The sequence below is a fragment of the Aquarana catesbeiana genome, linkage group LG11 (genome assembly GCF_042186555.1).
Source record: "Aquarana catesbeiana isolate 2022-GZ linkage group LG11, ASM4218655v1, whole genome shotgun sequence".
NCBI lineage: Eukaryota > Metazoa > Chordata > Amphibia > Anura > Ranidae > Aquarana > Aquarana catesbeiana.
The window spans coordinates 228952877-228969412 of NC_133334.1; the positions used below are offsets into that span (position 1 = coordinate 228952877).

Sequence of the window (16536 nt, forward strand, 5' to 3'; positions counted from 1 at the left end):
CCCGACGATCCTCAATCCAGCCTCCCGATATACATCGCCTGTGCTCCCTCCTACAGGGGGCGGAGCAACACAACACTCCCACCATTTTCCCGGTACAATTGGTTGAGGCGTAAGAAGGGGCGTCTCCCTATGGAGTTCCACAATGCCTCCAAGCCCACCTCTCCTCTCCTATGATTGGTCCAGTGCGGGAGCGCCGTGTCCGAGGCCGTGAACGCGCAGAGGGGGGCGCGCTGGTTGGGAGCTGTTCTCAGCAGCAGGTGCTGAGGATAGAGAAGAGGGAGGGTGGGGGAGAGCGGAGGAGAAGGGAGGGAGGGAGGAAAGAAGAGGAGGGTGGGAGAGGGAGGCAGAAAAGAGACAGACAGGAGAGAAAGGGGGAAAAAAAGACAGGCACAGGGAAGCAGCCCGTCTTCTTTATCCGGGGGAGGAAATCCCTTTAAGTCTTTGGTTCATACTGGAATCAGCAGCAGGTAAGCCTGGTTTTCCTGTGTTTTCCTGTGTAGAGTCATCCTGTATTCATTGGTGGGAGATGAGTATGGGGGATTGGTGTCATAGCATCAGGTTGTGCCATGTAGAGGATGCCCTCTGAACTCTGGGCACAGATCACACCCCCCATACCAATGCCCAGGATCAGATCTGGAAGAGCAGACGGATAATCCCAGCAGTTTCCTTCCATCAGACTGCCATCCCCACCTGTCCAGCCATTTCCCTTCCATGTGGATCTGAAGACCCCAAGACAGGAGCAGGTGACCTAGGATCCAGGTCCGAAGGGTCCCACCGGATTCCATCCCATCAGATCCCCGTCACCATCTTCCTTCGCCTTGTTTTCTGGAGATTCAGCGCTTTGATCTAGTAAGAGATACGATTTGGGGGGGAGAAACAGATGGTGTGCCCAGGATCTGCCTAGGAACATAATTCTAGGAATGAAAAAATATCCCCAGAGGCCAGGCAGATCCATTGTATTACCCAGAATTCTGACGTCCTTTCAGGATTTTTTAACTTTTTTTTTTTTTTTTCATATTTTATTTTTTATTTGAAATTTTTAGACATCTGGACCCCATCGAAGCAGATCGTTCCCTTATTATCTGTTGCAGAGAATTCTTATCTTTTTATTTTTAGTCTCCTTTTTTTTTTTTACTTATCAGAATCCATCAACCAAGCAAAATCATTCATTATCAGGATTTCACACATTGCAGCCAATTAGTGCTTTGCTCATTAGGTGTATTTTACATTTAACACACACTCCCCATTAGCACACAGTTATGGTCTGGGTTCTCTTGTGGTTTTGCCTGATTTTGGTTCTTTGTTATATATTTTCTCGAATTATTTTGTAAACATGAATGGTATTTATTTTGTAGTATTTTGTATTATCATCAACTAAATGTAGTAAAAAATAAGGTCAGTCTAATGTCTAGTTGGTTTTGCACTCTATGTAATGGGAGTGTCCCTGTACCGAATCTACTACACTCTTCTAAAATATCTTCCGTCTGACGCCTTGGCAGAATTTCTATGTCTCGTTATATATTTCTGCAGGCGCTAACCATTTAGGCTTTAGAAGACTGTGGTGATCTGTAGTTCTCCATCTGTTGTGGAACTACAAGTCTCAGCATTCTTGGGCTTTAATCCTGGGATATTGAGTCTTTCAGGTTGCTGTAGCCTGATGGAGCAGGCCTTATTGCATGGGCATGGTTTAGTAGCGATCGTTGGAGGATGAGTTGTGTGAACTTCAATGTAAAAAAAAAAATTGAGTAACTTGCACAATCCAGATGCGGCATCGTGATATGATAACATCTGAAGTTTAGCAGCAGATAGTAGGAAATGTTAGAGTCACAGGAATCAGAAGCAGGTTGTTTTTTTTTTATAAGGCAGCATGAGGGGCTCTAAGAATGAATAAATTGCAGTAAACTGTTGCAGTGATTAGATCTCAGCTAAAACAGAGGAACTCTAATAGGTTGCTTTGGGATACTGCACTTTGCACATTCACCCAGGTCTTAGCAAATAAGTCTCTAAAGCTGAATTCTGGGAATAAGATCAAATCTTCCTTGCACAGGCCCCCCCTCCAACTTTGCAAGGGCTAAATGCTTATGTAGTCCAGGGGTGCAAGGATAAGGTGAAATACTTACCTTATTCCTCACTCCGGGGGTCTCTATCTAGTCCAGAACTGTCACCTCTCTAAGGTGCTTCAGCCCCTGTCGCAAGCTCTCCTGCTCATGTAAAATGCAGGTTCAATAGCCTTGTGTTATATGTGATGAGACCAAGAGAACTGCCCACAGACTGGAAGAAAGGGATGGGGTAAGCAATACACCTTACCTCTGCTACCTCTAGGCTGAACAAGCATGTAACCCCAGCAATGTGTGTGTATGTGGTGGAGGCAATGTTAGAGTTTAACTAATTCCTGGAGTTCAGCTTCAAAGCGGTAATAAACCCAAAAACCCAATTCTGAGATGTGGTAGCTGTGTCAGTTTCCTTTTTTTAGGCTTTTGTTCCTTTATTTTCACCTGGTGATCCTGCCAATAGATCTGTATTTTTCAACTTCCTTTAACAGAACAAGCTGTCGAGCAGAATTGTAACGTGGGGGCTGAGACAAACCATTTACCACCGACAGGGGTGCTTACAATGATCAGCTTTTATTCATCCATGTAAAACCTTTATAGCAAAAGAAAGAAAAAAAAAACTGTTGCTGTAACTGCTCAAAGTAGAGCTAAACCTAAGTTTTAGAATACTGAGAGCAGGCAGCTCTTTATTGCAGAAGAGACATGCTATTTCTCTTCTGCTTTATTACGCACTTACCTGCCTGCATGCAGTTGGTTGTACATACGCAACTCAGCCTGCATTTTCGCAACACTCTGGCTATGACTGACTCCCATGTGCATACGCGGGATGACGTCCTCTCCCACTGACCAAGCAAGAGGTTGAAAACCTGGCTCTCAGGGAGAAGATGATGGAGGCCAGAGAGGAATGTAACCATCAACGCAACAATGCTGGAAGGTAGAGGTGAGTATAATTGGGAATAGAGTCCAGACTTAATAAGTGCTAGTTAGATATTGGCTTTAAAGGATAAGTGCAGGATTTCAAAATAACATACATACTCACCAATGTGGCTGTAGCATTGGTCTAATGCCACAGCTGACCCCCGGCTCTAAGACTGGGAAGCAATTACATAGATGATGATTGCTCAGTTCTTCATTGAGCAGAGAGCAGTGACTGTCAGCATGTTGGAGAGGCCTGGAGTGCAGAACGCTGAGAGGCTGAGCCAGCTTCCAATCAGGCATCTGGGTGGATCCAAAGGGCTCTGCGACGTCAGCTGACAGCAGAATTTAGCCCGCTGTCAGCTCAGTCTGGGCCACAGGAGTGCAGAAATAAGTGCTCTCCTGTGACCTACATGAGAAGTATGTATAAAAAAGCTTTTGCTATACTTCTCTTTTAAAGTGGTTCTAAAGCCAAGACATTTTTTTTACCTTAATTCATTCCCTGCATTAAGGTAAAACATGTCACAGTAGTTGTATCCCCCCTGCCTCCCTATATACTGTACTTACCTAAGTCCTATCTCGATCCAGTGATGTGCCCATCTGCATTGGTGCTGGCTTGTGTTCCTCCCCTCACAGGAAACAGACAGCAGTGGGAGCCATTGGCTTCTGATACTGTCAATCAAATCCTGTGAAGGGGGTGGAGCCAAGCCACAGTGTGTATGTCTATGGACACACACAGCCCTGCTAAGAAGCGAGCCTGCCACTTAGTATAGGGGCACACACAGAAAAGGAGGAACAAAGAGCACATGTGGAGGACCCCAGAAGCTGAGAACAAGTAAGTATAACATGTTTATTATTTTAATAAAATAAAAAGTTATCCTTTACAACCACTTTAATTTGTTAGTCAAGTCCATCTAAATAGTACATCTAACACTACCCTCTCCTCAAATTTACTATGCTGCTGTTCAAGGTTGTCACCATTGCTCCTACACTGTAGTGGGGACACTGTAAGACAGGAAGTGCTTTACTGGCCAGATCAGCAGGTGAAAATAAAGGGAAAAAAGCCTAAGAAAAAAAAAATCTAAGGATTAGTAAGCTTCAATATATCACATTTGGGTTTTTGTTTTGCATGTTTCATACCGCTTTTAGGGGCTCTGTTACTAGAATTTTTTTTTTAAACTCTAAAAACTCAGATCATTGCTATGCTGTAGACATACTGTATGTTCAATAGGAGAATCTTCACATCCAACACTCAGAGCCCCTACATCATTACAGGACACAGTGAGTGACCAGGCATCTTACACACCAAGCAGTATATCGGATGCTAAGAAGTCTTTATCAATTGTAGATTTTTAGCAAAGCAAAGATCAGAGTCAACACCCAGTGGAAAAGTAAGAATGAACAGGCTTCTTTTTTCAGGGGCTTTATTTATTTATTTTTTTTAGATGACATTGCTTGAAAAGAGCTAATATAAAGAAAACTGAAGTCTGATTGGTTAAGGAGCTGTCAGGAATCAGCAGCAGAGATGGCCAGATCTGCATGGCTACACTCAGGAAACGGGGACCAGAATGTGTACGCTTTAAGTGAGATTTATTTACAGTGAAACAAAATTCTTCCAAGGACCAGCACACAGCAGACATGAAAATATAAGTGATCCAAAAAACCCAGTGACAGAATACCTGACTAATAGCTAACAAACAGAAGGCTAACTAACAATATACAGTACAATATATACAAAATGGAGAACACCGAAAAGCAGGGCAAAACTGGAGGTGCAGGGAGCAGATGGGAGAAACCAGGACTGGGATCAGATACACAAGGGGAGCAGGAAAGAGGCAGCAGGGTACAAGATGCATGGCAGGAGCAAGATCAGGATCTTTGGCAAGCAGCATCCGGCAGCAGCAAAACACTGGAGTTAGAGGAAATAGTAGAGGAGGACTTAAATCGGTAGTAAACCCGCACCAAACAAAAAAGGCATCGGGCAGTTGTCATCTCTGAAGGCACTTCCACCTTCACCTGGTCTTCCTACCGTGTTGGTGGGCTTCGGCAATATGAATTGCCGAGCCGGGGATGACGATGCGCCAGTGTCACTGTTTACGGCACGGCTCAAGTATACCGTTCCTTCATAGCGCATGTGCCGGTGACGTCATCAGCTGCATCTAAAGTAAATATCTCCTAAACGGTGCACATTTAGGAGATATTTACTGTACCTATAAGTAAGCCTTATTATAGGCTTACCTATAGATAAAAATCATACAAAGGAGTTTACTCCTACTTTAAAGTAGAGTTCCACCCCAAAAAAAAAAAAAAAAAAGTAATGTGTTTAAAAAAAATTTAAAAAAAAAATTTGGAGAAAAAATTTTTTTTTTACTCACCTTTAAATGCCTGTTGCTAGGGGGTCCCTCGTAGTCTGCCTCCTTCAGTGCCTGGGCTCCTGACATCACTTCCCTCGGTGCAGGAAGAGAGATCGCCTCTCCACCTTCCCTCTTGTCAATCATCTGGGACACGTGACCGGTCCCACATGATTGTGGGGCCGGTAATGGCGCGCGGCTCGCACATGCACAGTGGGTGCCGGGCTGTGAAGCCACAGCCAGGCGCCCACAGTTAAAATGCCAGCGCCGCCGAGCGGAGGGGGGAACGAGTGGGGCTTCAATCCGCCGCATCGCTGGACCTTGGGACAGGTAAGTGTCCGATTTAAAGTCAGCAGCTGCAGTATTTGTAGCTGCTGACTTTTATTTATTTATTTATTTTTTAAATGGGATCCCCGCTTTAAATACCCTCCCAGCAGCCAGCATCAGGTCAAAACTGATTACTGGAATCTGCTGGCTGCAGGGAGACACCCGCTGTTGGACACTGGAATTACAACCCTCTGCCCAGAGAACCACAGTGCCACCAGCAGGTGATCCAGGTCCTGACAGGAGCATTTTTTCTGGTGACAATCGCGTTAACCTACTGTGAGCTGTATATATATAGAAGTTATTGGCAGGGGTTCCTTGAAGCCACAAAGTTATTTCAAGAGTTACTCCATGCTATAAAAGTTTGAGAAAGACTGGTTAAGGGAGCCCAGTGAACCCTAAGTGCAGTGAGTGGATGTAACTGCTTTGGCTGTACAAGCCAGACTCAGATGGCCTCCAAAAGAGTCATCTACACTCACCCATAATGTTGTTGATGCTGCTGGTCATTGGGGTATTCGTCTTTGCTGATAGAATCACTTTTAACCCTTCTTTTATCATAACCTCCCAACTTTTTGAGATGGGACACCTATTAGCAAAAGTATATAGGCATAGTACACACCCCTGCAATGCCCACTTAAAGGAGAATTATACAAAAATATTAGTTAAACCCACAAGTGCTTTTTTTTTTTTTTCTTTACCAGTACTATTCCTTTATATTTGCTTTTGAAATGTACAGATGCAACAATTTAGAAATTGGATGAAAGGTTTAGCACTAGGAAATACTTTTTGAAAGCTAAATAGTGCATTTTATATACAACTATATAGATCAGATCAATATGAGGGACAAATGAGGAGGAAAAAGGGACAGAGGGAACTTTGTTCCAAATCAGGGACAGTCCCTCAAAATCAGGGACAGTTAAGAGCTATGTTTTAAAATGAGAAAGATTTAAATCACCGACTAACTTTATGTTTACTATGACTAAATAGTTCATTTGGGCCAAGCTGGTCCAAACAAACGTTTTCTTTTGCTAACAGATGCGCTAGTCAGAGAACTGTATAAATTATAGGTATCAACTACATACAGTATACAGCACTGTGTTCTGGCAGTGGGACGGGGTATAGTGTGACCGCCACTGTTTTCTATTGGTTTATATATTTCTTGAAAACATTTTTCAATAAAAATCATTTTTCCAAAAAAAATATTGATTCTGATTGGTTGCAATAGGTTACTGCACTTTCTCTAAAAAATGTCAAAAGTCAGTCTATCCAAAGCTAATATTTTAGTCATGTAACAATGGTGGGCTGAACTACCCTGTTTCCCCCGAAAATAAGACCTAGCGTGATTGTCAGTGATGGCTGCAATATAAGCTTTACCCCCCAAATAAGCCCTACCCTGTTTTCCCAAAAATAAGCCCTACCCTGAAAATAAGACCTACAAGGACTTTAACTAGGGCTTATTTGGGGGGTAGGGCTTATATTGCAGCCATCACCGACAATCACGCTAGGTCTTATTTTCGGGGAAACAGGGTAGCATCCAGTTTTCATTTTTTCCTGGAAAAAGGAGTTCTGGGACTAAAGCCCCCTAAAGTGACACTAAACAATATCCTTGTTCTCCAAAAATAATCTATACACATCCACCATGGATGTGTATAGATTCACCATGGAGAGCAAACCTACCCACCCTCTAACAGGAAGTTGGATCACAGCAGCAAAAAAAAAAGGAATTTGCAGGTTTGGAGGCGGCCATAAGCAATAGATGATACCTTTTGAGTTAAAGTGGAACTTTAGTTAGAAAATAACATTCTGCTAGATCACTTCATGTTGGACCCTTTTGTATAACCATGTAAAACATTGAAAATAAGAGCCTATACTGATTAAAATCCAGTAATACCCTTTCTTACTCTGCTCTGCACATGCTCAGTTGCTCTCTGTTTTTAGGCCCTGTGCCGAATTTGTAGAGGCTGACAGCTTATAGATTTACTACTGTTCAGGGGCTCTGGGCTTTAGCAAAATGGCAACCTCCAACAAGAAGAAACAAGAGCAATGCTGGAGGTAATTTACAACACACATTCATTTTGGTAGCATAATTATTAATGTGGAATGTATGTTCCTTGCTAATGAACATTATTTTTATTAAGTTGTTATGGGTAAAGTTCCACTTTAAGAATACGTAGTTGAAAAGATTTATTTTTTAATCCCGAGTTTTGTGTCACTTTAACAAAGTTATTAACCCACTGTTGAGTTGTAATGGGGGGGTCCTCACTTCTGTTGCTGTATTTAAAAAAAAAAGTTGATATATCCATCAAGTACATGGAGACCCATACAACAGCTAATAGGTCCAGAGCTGCACGGTGGTATTAGCTGGTAGGCAAAGTTGAGAACTCAGATGTTAAGACCTCATATACTGTATGTGAAACATAAATCAGCTTCACAGCTTCTACATAAAGCTGAAATATACTTTTTGTGCGGACAAATAATGTGCTAATGTAACTTTGTTTTATGAACAGCCATTTATCTCTATTTGTCAGGAATACTTTAGTGTCCTCAGTGCATTGACAGTCTTGAGTTGATGTGAGGCAATTGGAGTGTTTGTGGATTACAACTAAAAGAGGACTTTTTCAGATCCCATCCCAGATAGCAAGGATAACTTGCCACAAACTTGTGCCAGTGTTGAAATGTAAGTCTGTTGACTTGCTGCACATTTTCACTGGCAAGTTGTACACTTGCAGAGGACTTGAAGCACAAGTTCTAGTTGACACTTTTCCCAATTTGTAGTAAATCTGCATAGCAAGTCTCCGCAAAGTTGCAGTGGTGAGTCTACAGCAAGAGCTCTGTAAGTCTACAGCATGAAAATTCAGCCACAGTGACCCCTGTGGTGGGATGACTATTGCACAACATAACTGAACCAGAACTTGCAGCAGACTTGCAGAATATTTGCAAAGAAAGTTGATCTGGAGTCATGCAATGTGGACTTGTTGCAATTGTGCAACAGACCTGTGAAGCCTGGCAAGTCTAGAAAGTCATTTTCAAACTTGCAGCACCATTTCTTGCTATATAGGATCATGCAATGAACATTAATTTAGATCAGCCTTTTTCAACCAGGGTGCCTTTTGGGCTTTTCAGGGGTGCCTTGGCAACATGCCTAAAAAATTGCTACAAGTTGCCCAAAAATTGTCAAGAAGCCAGCGAGTGGATGAAGCCTGCATTTTTTTTTTTTACACTGACAAATTTTATTGTACAGCATTAAAACCTTGGGCACTGTGCGGACCTGCCACTGGCATCCTAACAATGATGTCATTGATAGAAAAGGGGGGCTCGTCCGGCATCTGCATGGCAATCTTGTTTGCCTCTCCCTTGCCCCTCTCTGTCAGCACTGGGGTCATTTTAGCAGAGAGGAAGTTAAACTGAGGGAGAAGAGAAACTCTAGAATACTAGTCAGTACCAGTGTGCAAAGATGGAGGAATAAATCACCTGTAATGTCGGGTAGCCTATGTGCTATGTGTGGATGCTGCTGTGATATGTAAAAATATTAGTTTAGATCAGTGATCTCCAAACTACAGCCTGAGGGCCGGATGTGGCCCTCTGCTTGCCTTTTCCCGGCCCTTGAGGCACTATTCCTCCCGCTGATACAAGACACTATTCTGCCACCTGACACCAACAATGGGGCACCATTTCTCCCAATGACACCAAAAATGGAGGTACTATTCCTCCCTATGATACCAAGGACTGGGCACTATTCCTCCCCCTAATACCAATTGTGGCAATGCTTACTCCCACTGATTCCAGGAAAATTTCCACTCCCACTGGCCATAGTCCGGCCCTCCTAGAGTCTGAAGGGCAATAAACAGGCCCTTTGTTTAGAATGTTTGGAGACCCCTGGTTTAGATCTTTACATTTTAGAATGGGGTGCCTCAAAGTTGTGCATAATTTTAAAGGGTGTCTTGGCTGAAAAAAGGTTGAGAAACACTGATCTAATTAAGGTATATGAGTAAGACTGTTGGCAAGAAGTCACTTGGCTTTTCTAGAATGTGATTTCTCTGTTTTATGTAATAGGTGACCCAGGTTGGCGATGTAGAGATGTTCCTGTCACAGTATATTCTCTATGAAATCAGCCATGTTTGTACCGTGTGCTCTTGGAAGTAATCCTGTCACATCCCTTGTCAGCAGGATGAGAGGAGGCCAGCTTCACATGGAAGTTTGATGTAGTCAGCTTCTGTGCAGACCAGGCGAGGTTGATGATTTAACACTTTGGAGATGAAGAGAAGCAAGTTCAGATCTCTACATAGAAACAAGCTACATTTGAACAGATACAATGTATTAATCTCTGATTTCCCCAAAGCTCAAATGCAGAAATGTAAAGGGATAACAAATCACAGCAATCAATCTGAAACAGTCTTTTATTGTGTGAACTGATGAAAGGTGAGTTCTGATTGGTTGTTATAGATGGCTGCATTTGAACATGTTTTTTCCTTTTTTAGTTATTGAATGGAGTAGGAAAGGATTTGATCTTCTGTTAGATCTGTGTAATATACTTCTCCTCATTGGGCAGATATCCCCTTGATTCCTGTCCTGTAACATGTAAGGCAGTGGTTCTCAACCCTGTCCTCAAGTACCCCCAACAGGCCATGTTTTGGGAATTTTTCTCAGATAAAATAACTGTCCAAAATACCAAGCCATTGACTGTGATTTAAAGCACTTGTGCAAGATAAAGGAGAACCTGCAAACATGGCCTGTTGGTGGTACTTGAGGACAGGTTTGAGAACCACTGATGTAGGGAACTGCTACGAGCTTCATTTACTGTTTCCCTTCCATGGAACGATTTCTCTATCTATTCATATGAAGAATCCACTAGATAGCCAGTGGTACCCTCACCAAAGCCTAAAGCAGGGGTGTTAAACTCAATTTTATCGCAGGCTGCATCAGCAGTATGATTGCCCTCAAAGGGCCGGTTGTATTTGGTTAAGGGTGTGCTGCATACAGAGTGCAGAGTTCAGGAGTGCATTATATACAGAGTGCAGGGTTTAGGGGTGTGCTACATACAGAGTGCAGAGTTAAGGGGTATGTTGTGTACAGAGTGCAGGGTTTAGGGGTGTGCTACATACATAGCTCAGAGTTCAGGGGTACGCTGTGTACAGAGTGCAGGGTTTAGGTGTTTGCCGTGTACAGAGTGCAGAGTACAGGAGTGCATTACGTGCAGAGTTTACTGTGTACAGAGTGCAGGATGGGGGTGCACTATGTACAATGTGCAACATTAAAGTGGTTGTAAATGATCACCTTGAAATAATGGAAACTCAGATGATTTGTTCCACAACCATTTAATCATAAGTCCTTCAGTTTATAGTCCATATAAAAATATTATAGCAATGTGATGGGATGTGTAACCATAAAATGTCCATCCACAAATGGAAGCCACAAGGGGATTAGAAGCAAAATCAAGCAGGAGCTACAGAGTATAAAAGAGAAGAGAGGCGCCTCTAAGTGTAGCAATATGGATTTTTTTTAAATAAAAGGTACAACATTTAGCAACTTACAAGGTTGATGATTAAAAGAGGCACATCTAAGTATGCAGGCATCCGGGGTAAAGCTGTCCACATAGATCATCCTCCTCACCGCCTGCTCTCATTACTGTCAGTCTGCAAACGTGACTGGGAAGACTACCCTGCAGTAGAGCGACATGAAAGCGAGGCTTGAAGCGCTCGTGGAGCACAGCGTGAAAGGGATGATGTCAATTGCGGTGGCAGTGCGGAGAACGGTCTATGTGGACAGCTTTACCCTGAATGCCTGCATACTTAGATGTGCCTCTTTTAATCATCAACCATGTGAGTTGCTAAATGTTGTACCTTCATTAAATGTAACCGTATAACTACACTTAGACGCACCTCTCTTCTCTTTTATACTCAGTAGTGACATGATGCTACTTGTAAATCAAGACATCGCTCGTCTTGCTTGTCTTGCAAAACACTCTCATGCCACGTATACACGAGCGGACTTTACGGCAGACTTTGTCCGACGTACTTTTCGACTGACTTTACGACGGACTTTCCAAATGAACGGACTTGCCTACACACAATCAACCAAAGTCCGACGGATTCGTACGTGATGATGTACACCGGACTAAAACTAGGAATTTGATAGCCAGTAGCCAATAGCTGACCTAGTGTCGGTTTTTGTCCGTCGGACTAGCATACAGACGAGCGGACTTTTCGACCGGACTCGAGTCCATCAGACAGATTTGAAACATGTTTCAAATCTAAGTCCGTCAAACTTTTGAGAAAACAAAGTCCGCTGGAGCCCACACACGATCGAATTGTCCGACGAAATCTGGTACACCGGACCAAGTATGCTGTAAAGTCCGATCGTGTGTACGCGGCATTAGACTAAGTTACTTTCAATCCAAGGTTTTACTGTATTTGGCTCTGTTATACCACCCTGTATAGATAGCTCTGCCTTGCAAGGAGATCGTTCTCAGATTCTGGTGAGCTGTCCACGACGTGCCCCGGGATCTGTTACATCTGGGAGCCGCTGAAAGAAAAGCTGTTCACATGTAACCACAGAAGGCTGCTGTGTTTACAAGTGACCACGGGGAGCGGAGAATGAGAGAAGAATGGAGTTCTGCCTTGACTTGGCTGCAAAACTGGGTGGAAGGGCCACATGGCAAGGCCTTGTGTTTTACATATGTGGCCTAGAGGATTCTATAAAGCACCAGGTCGAGCAGTCATTCTCAACCAGGGTTCTGTGGAATCCTACTGTTCCTCCAGATGTTGCATGAGATTCCCTGAGCTGTGATTGACTGACCTTCCATCTGATGATGCCTGGCATAGTTCTAGGCCTAGTGCCACTTAGCAGGACCAGCTACACAACACAAGTACTGATTCAGTGTGTGTGAATGCGCTACCCCTATAGTAACCACCACTTGTTCTCTTCCTATTAATCCGAAGGAATCACTTACATAAAATAGAATACAAAATCATATGCATAATCTTATAGCAAACAAAAAAATAACCATATATTGTCCAGTACATAAAAAATCCTTCAAACGTGCTGCCAAAAAAGTCCTTTGGTAATTAATTGTGACTGGCGTGCTCCTATGTTCCTTCAGTGATCATATGTGACTGAGTGAAAAACCTCCACCATTCAGATTGGCCACTCACCAGATGTTTAATAAAGATGCGCCTTTGGTTCATTCAAGGGATAACCACTCCACCTATGTAACACTCCTCACCGGCTAAACTTGGACTCCAATGTTCCTCATTGGAGAGCATAAGGGATAAAAAACGATCATAGCGCAATATGCTTGAACTATTTATTTAAAATTACAGGAAAAGTATCAACTCACATTTAAAAGTGCCCTCGAGCTGGCACAAAGCTTATCCAGCAGTTATGGACGGGTACTGGGCTGTTTGCATGGTCCGCCTGGTGTTGTATTGCGGTCTCCACGCTCGGCTTGCGCTCCAAGCCTCGTTCCCGTTCACGTCCGGTCACCTGATGTGAAAAAACTCCCAGCAGCCTCTACGCGTTTCGCATCATAGAATGCGTCATCAGGAAGCTTCCTGATGACGCATTCTATGATGCGAAACGCGTAGAGGCTGCTGGGAGTTTTTTCACATCAGGTGACCGGACGTGAACGGGAACGAGGCTTGGAGCGCAAGCCGAGCGTGGAGACCGCAATACAACACCAGGCGGACCATGCAAACAGCCCAGTACCCGTCCATAACTGCTGGATAAGCTTTGTGCCAGCTCGAGGGCACTTTTAAATGTGAGTTGATACTTTTCCTGTAATTTTAAATAAATAGTTCAAGCATATTGCGCTATGATCGTTTTTTATCCCTTATGCTCTCCAATGAGGAACATTGGAGTCCAAGTTTAGCCGGTGAGGAGTGTTACATAGGTGGAGTGGTTATCCCTTGAATGAACCAAAGGCGCATCTTTATTAAACATCTGGTGAGTGGCCAATCTGAATGGTGGAGGTTTTTCACTCAGTCACATATGATCACTGAAGGAACATAGGAGCACGCCAGTCACAATTAATTACCAAAGGACTTTTTTGGCAGCACGTTTGAAGGATTTTTTATGTACTGGACAATATATGGTTATTTTTTTGTTTGCTATAAGATTATGCATATGATTTTGTATTCTATTTTATGTAAGTGATTCCTTCGGATTAATAGGAAGAGAACAAGTGGTGGTTACTATAGGGGTAGCGCATTCACACACACTGAATCAGTATTTTTAGCCCATCTTAATGAAGGGTTTTTTTGAAAGCAGCAACCCTGACACATATGGTTAATGTAGAAGTGGTTTTTGCGCCGGTGACACACATACACTAAAACACAACACAAGTAATCTTTTTAGCTGTTTGTAAGGCTTGCATACTGACCATCACTGTAAGGGTTGCATTCTTCCTACTGACCACCAATGTAAGGGATGTTTTTTCTACTGACGACCAATAAATTGGTTTTAGTAAGCATTTCCTGGGACCCGAAAATTATTTTATGGGCTCCTCTCTGTTAAAAACGTTTAGAAATGTTGATGTAGAGAATATAATTGAGACGGGAAAAAGGAAGTACAGCTTAAGCCCCTTTCACACTGCAGCGACTTGAAAGTCGCTCGATTTTTGCCGCGGTTTTGACACGTTTTTTTACCGCGAATTTGACACGATTTTACCGTAATTTCAGGGAATGCATGTGTAAACTTGAGGTCTGTGGACCGCAACTCGCATCAAAGTTGGACCAAGGTAGTATAGGAACTACTTTGAAGTCGGTGTGACTTGAAGTCGCACAGATATGAATGGCTATCATTGAGAATCATGGGGTACGACTTGTCATGTGACTCTGATGTCCAAAGTCGCAAGAAAAGTCGCACAAGTGTGACAAGGGCCTTATATAAATGCTCTGGATGTCACCAGAACAGAAAGTAAGGGGAAAACCTACCCAGCAGCGGCTTGACTGGAGCTTCACTGTTTGTATGCCGCAATAGTTCTGTGATGCACTGTGATCGAGGCTGAAAAAACTTGTTTAGGTGCACCACTTTAGCAACAAATTGTCCTTTAACCCCTTCCTGATCACCACACGACAATATACGCTGGCAGAATGACACGGGTGGGCAAAAGGGCGTACACGTACATACCCTTTAAGATGCAGCATTGTGGGTGCGCACGCGCCACCGGGCGTGCGCCCCGCGACCGCGGGTCCCATGGACTCGATGTCCGCTGGGTGCCTGCGATCGTGTCACGGAGAGGAAGAACAGGGAGATGCCTTTGTAAACAAGGCATTTCCCCATTCTGCCTAGTGATATGACAGAGATCACTGCTCCCTGTCATAGTAGCCCATCCCCCCCACAGTTAGAATCACTCCCTAGGACATACTTAACCCCTTGATCGCCCCCTAGTGGTTAACCCCTTCTCTGGCAGTGTCATTTACAAAGTAATCAGTGCATTTTTATAGCACTGATTGCTGTATAAATGACAATGGTCCCAAAATAGTGTCAAAAGTGTCCGATGTGTCCGCCATAATGTCACAGTCCCAATTACTAGTAAAAAGAAAAATTAATAATAAAAATGCCATAAAACTACCCCCTATTTTGTAGACGTTATAACATTTGCGCAAACCAATCAATATACGGTTATTGCGGGTTTTGTTATCAAAAATATGCAGAAGAATACATATCGGCCTAAACTGAGGAAAAAAAATATTTTTTTATATTTTTTGGGGGGATAGTTATTATAGCAAAAAATTGTCACTCTTTTTTGTTTATAGCGCAAAAAAATAGAAACCGCAGCGGTGATCAAATACCACCAAAAGAAAGCTCTATTTGTGGGGAAATAAGGACGTCAATTTTGTTTGGGTGCAACATCGCAGGACCACGCAATTGTTAGTTAAAGCGATGCAGTGCCGAATCGCAAAGTGCTCTGGTCAGTAAGGGGATAAATCCTTTCCGGGGCTGAAGTGGTAAAACATTGCATTTAGACCCTGCATTCACTCGGAGGACACCTGCTGCTTAAAGCAGATCTTCACCCTTAATTTGATGTTGCCTCCTCTATACCCCTCCGCTGTGCAATATTTTTTTTTTCTTCCTTTTTTTAAAATAAAAAAGCTCTGGTCTGCCCCCAATGCACGTCACCACAGGTAGATCGACCTGGGTACAACCAGCCTGCCCATAGATGGCTGGAATCTTGGTTGGTCCTTGCTGAACTGTCCAAGATTCACTCCATCTATGGCCAGCTTTAGGGGTTGTCAGGAGAAGCACTCTGATCTCAGTGAGAGGTAATAAAACCTCTAAGTCAGTGGTTCTCAACCTTGCTAGTGCTGTGACCCCTTGATAAAATTTCCCAAGTTGTGGGGACCCCAACAGTAAAATTATTTTCGTAGTGTGGGTGGTCAGCACCCAAGGCAAGACAAGTAATTTGCGCCCTTAATGGACATTCAGCGCTCCCTGGTTTCCTTCCACTCGCACAGTTTTGAAACCCCTTATGGTACATTTTAGGATGTGCCACTCTTTCTCTTTGTTTCCCTTTCTTTCTCCATCCTAATTTCTTATTTTTTTCCCCATTCCTCTCTCTAGCCGTCTTTTCTCTTATTCTTCTCTCCCTTTTTCTTTGTTCCTCCCCCTCTTTTCCTCTTCCTTCCATGTATTCTCTATTTTTATTCCTTCTCTTACTCCTTGGTGGGGAGTGGGGGGAATGGGATGAGTGGCAGTGCTGGTGGGGAGTTCTGATCAGCCAACTTAGGTGCTCTTGATCAAGGTCATCTGCTGATCTGAGAACTGTAGTGGGCACTTTTAATGGCAACCATAATCACAGGTTACTCACTGTGTCTCTGACTTTGTGGTGTCTCGTAACAGTGGCACCTATGCCGAAATCAGGAGATAGGGTCTCCTCCAGCCCCTCCCACTTCACA

At 43.3% G+C, this 16536-nt stretch overlaps 1 protein-coding gene across 2 annotated transcripts in view; it reads left to right on the top strand.

Annotated features, from left to right (window-relative positions):
- The first annotated feature begins 309 nt into the window (after window positions 1–309).
- Window positions 310–16536, top strand: part of SMPD3 (sphingomyelin phosphodiesterase 3) — a 319999-nt gene continuing 303772 nt past the window's right edge. Inside the window, exon 1 of one of the 2 annotated variants that reach the window (XM_073605458.1) lies at window positions 310–467. The gene's annotated coding sequence lies outside the window, so the exon portion shown is untranslated. The remainder of the gene's footprint in view (window positions 468–16536) is intronic. The other variant, XM_073605459.1, reaches the window with a different exon arrangement.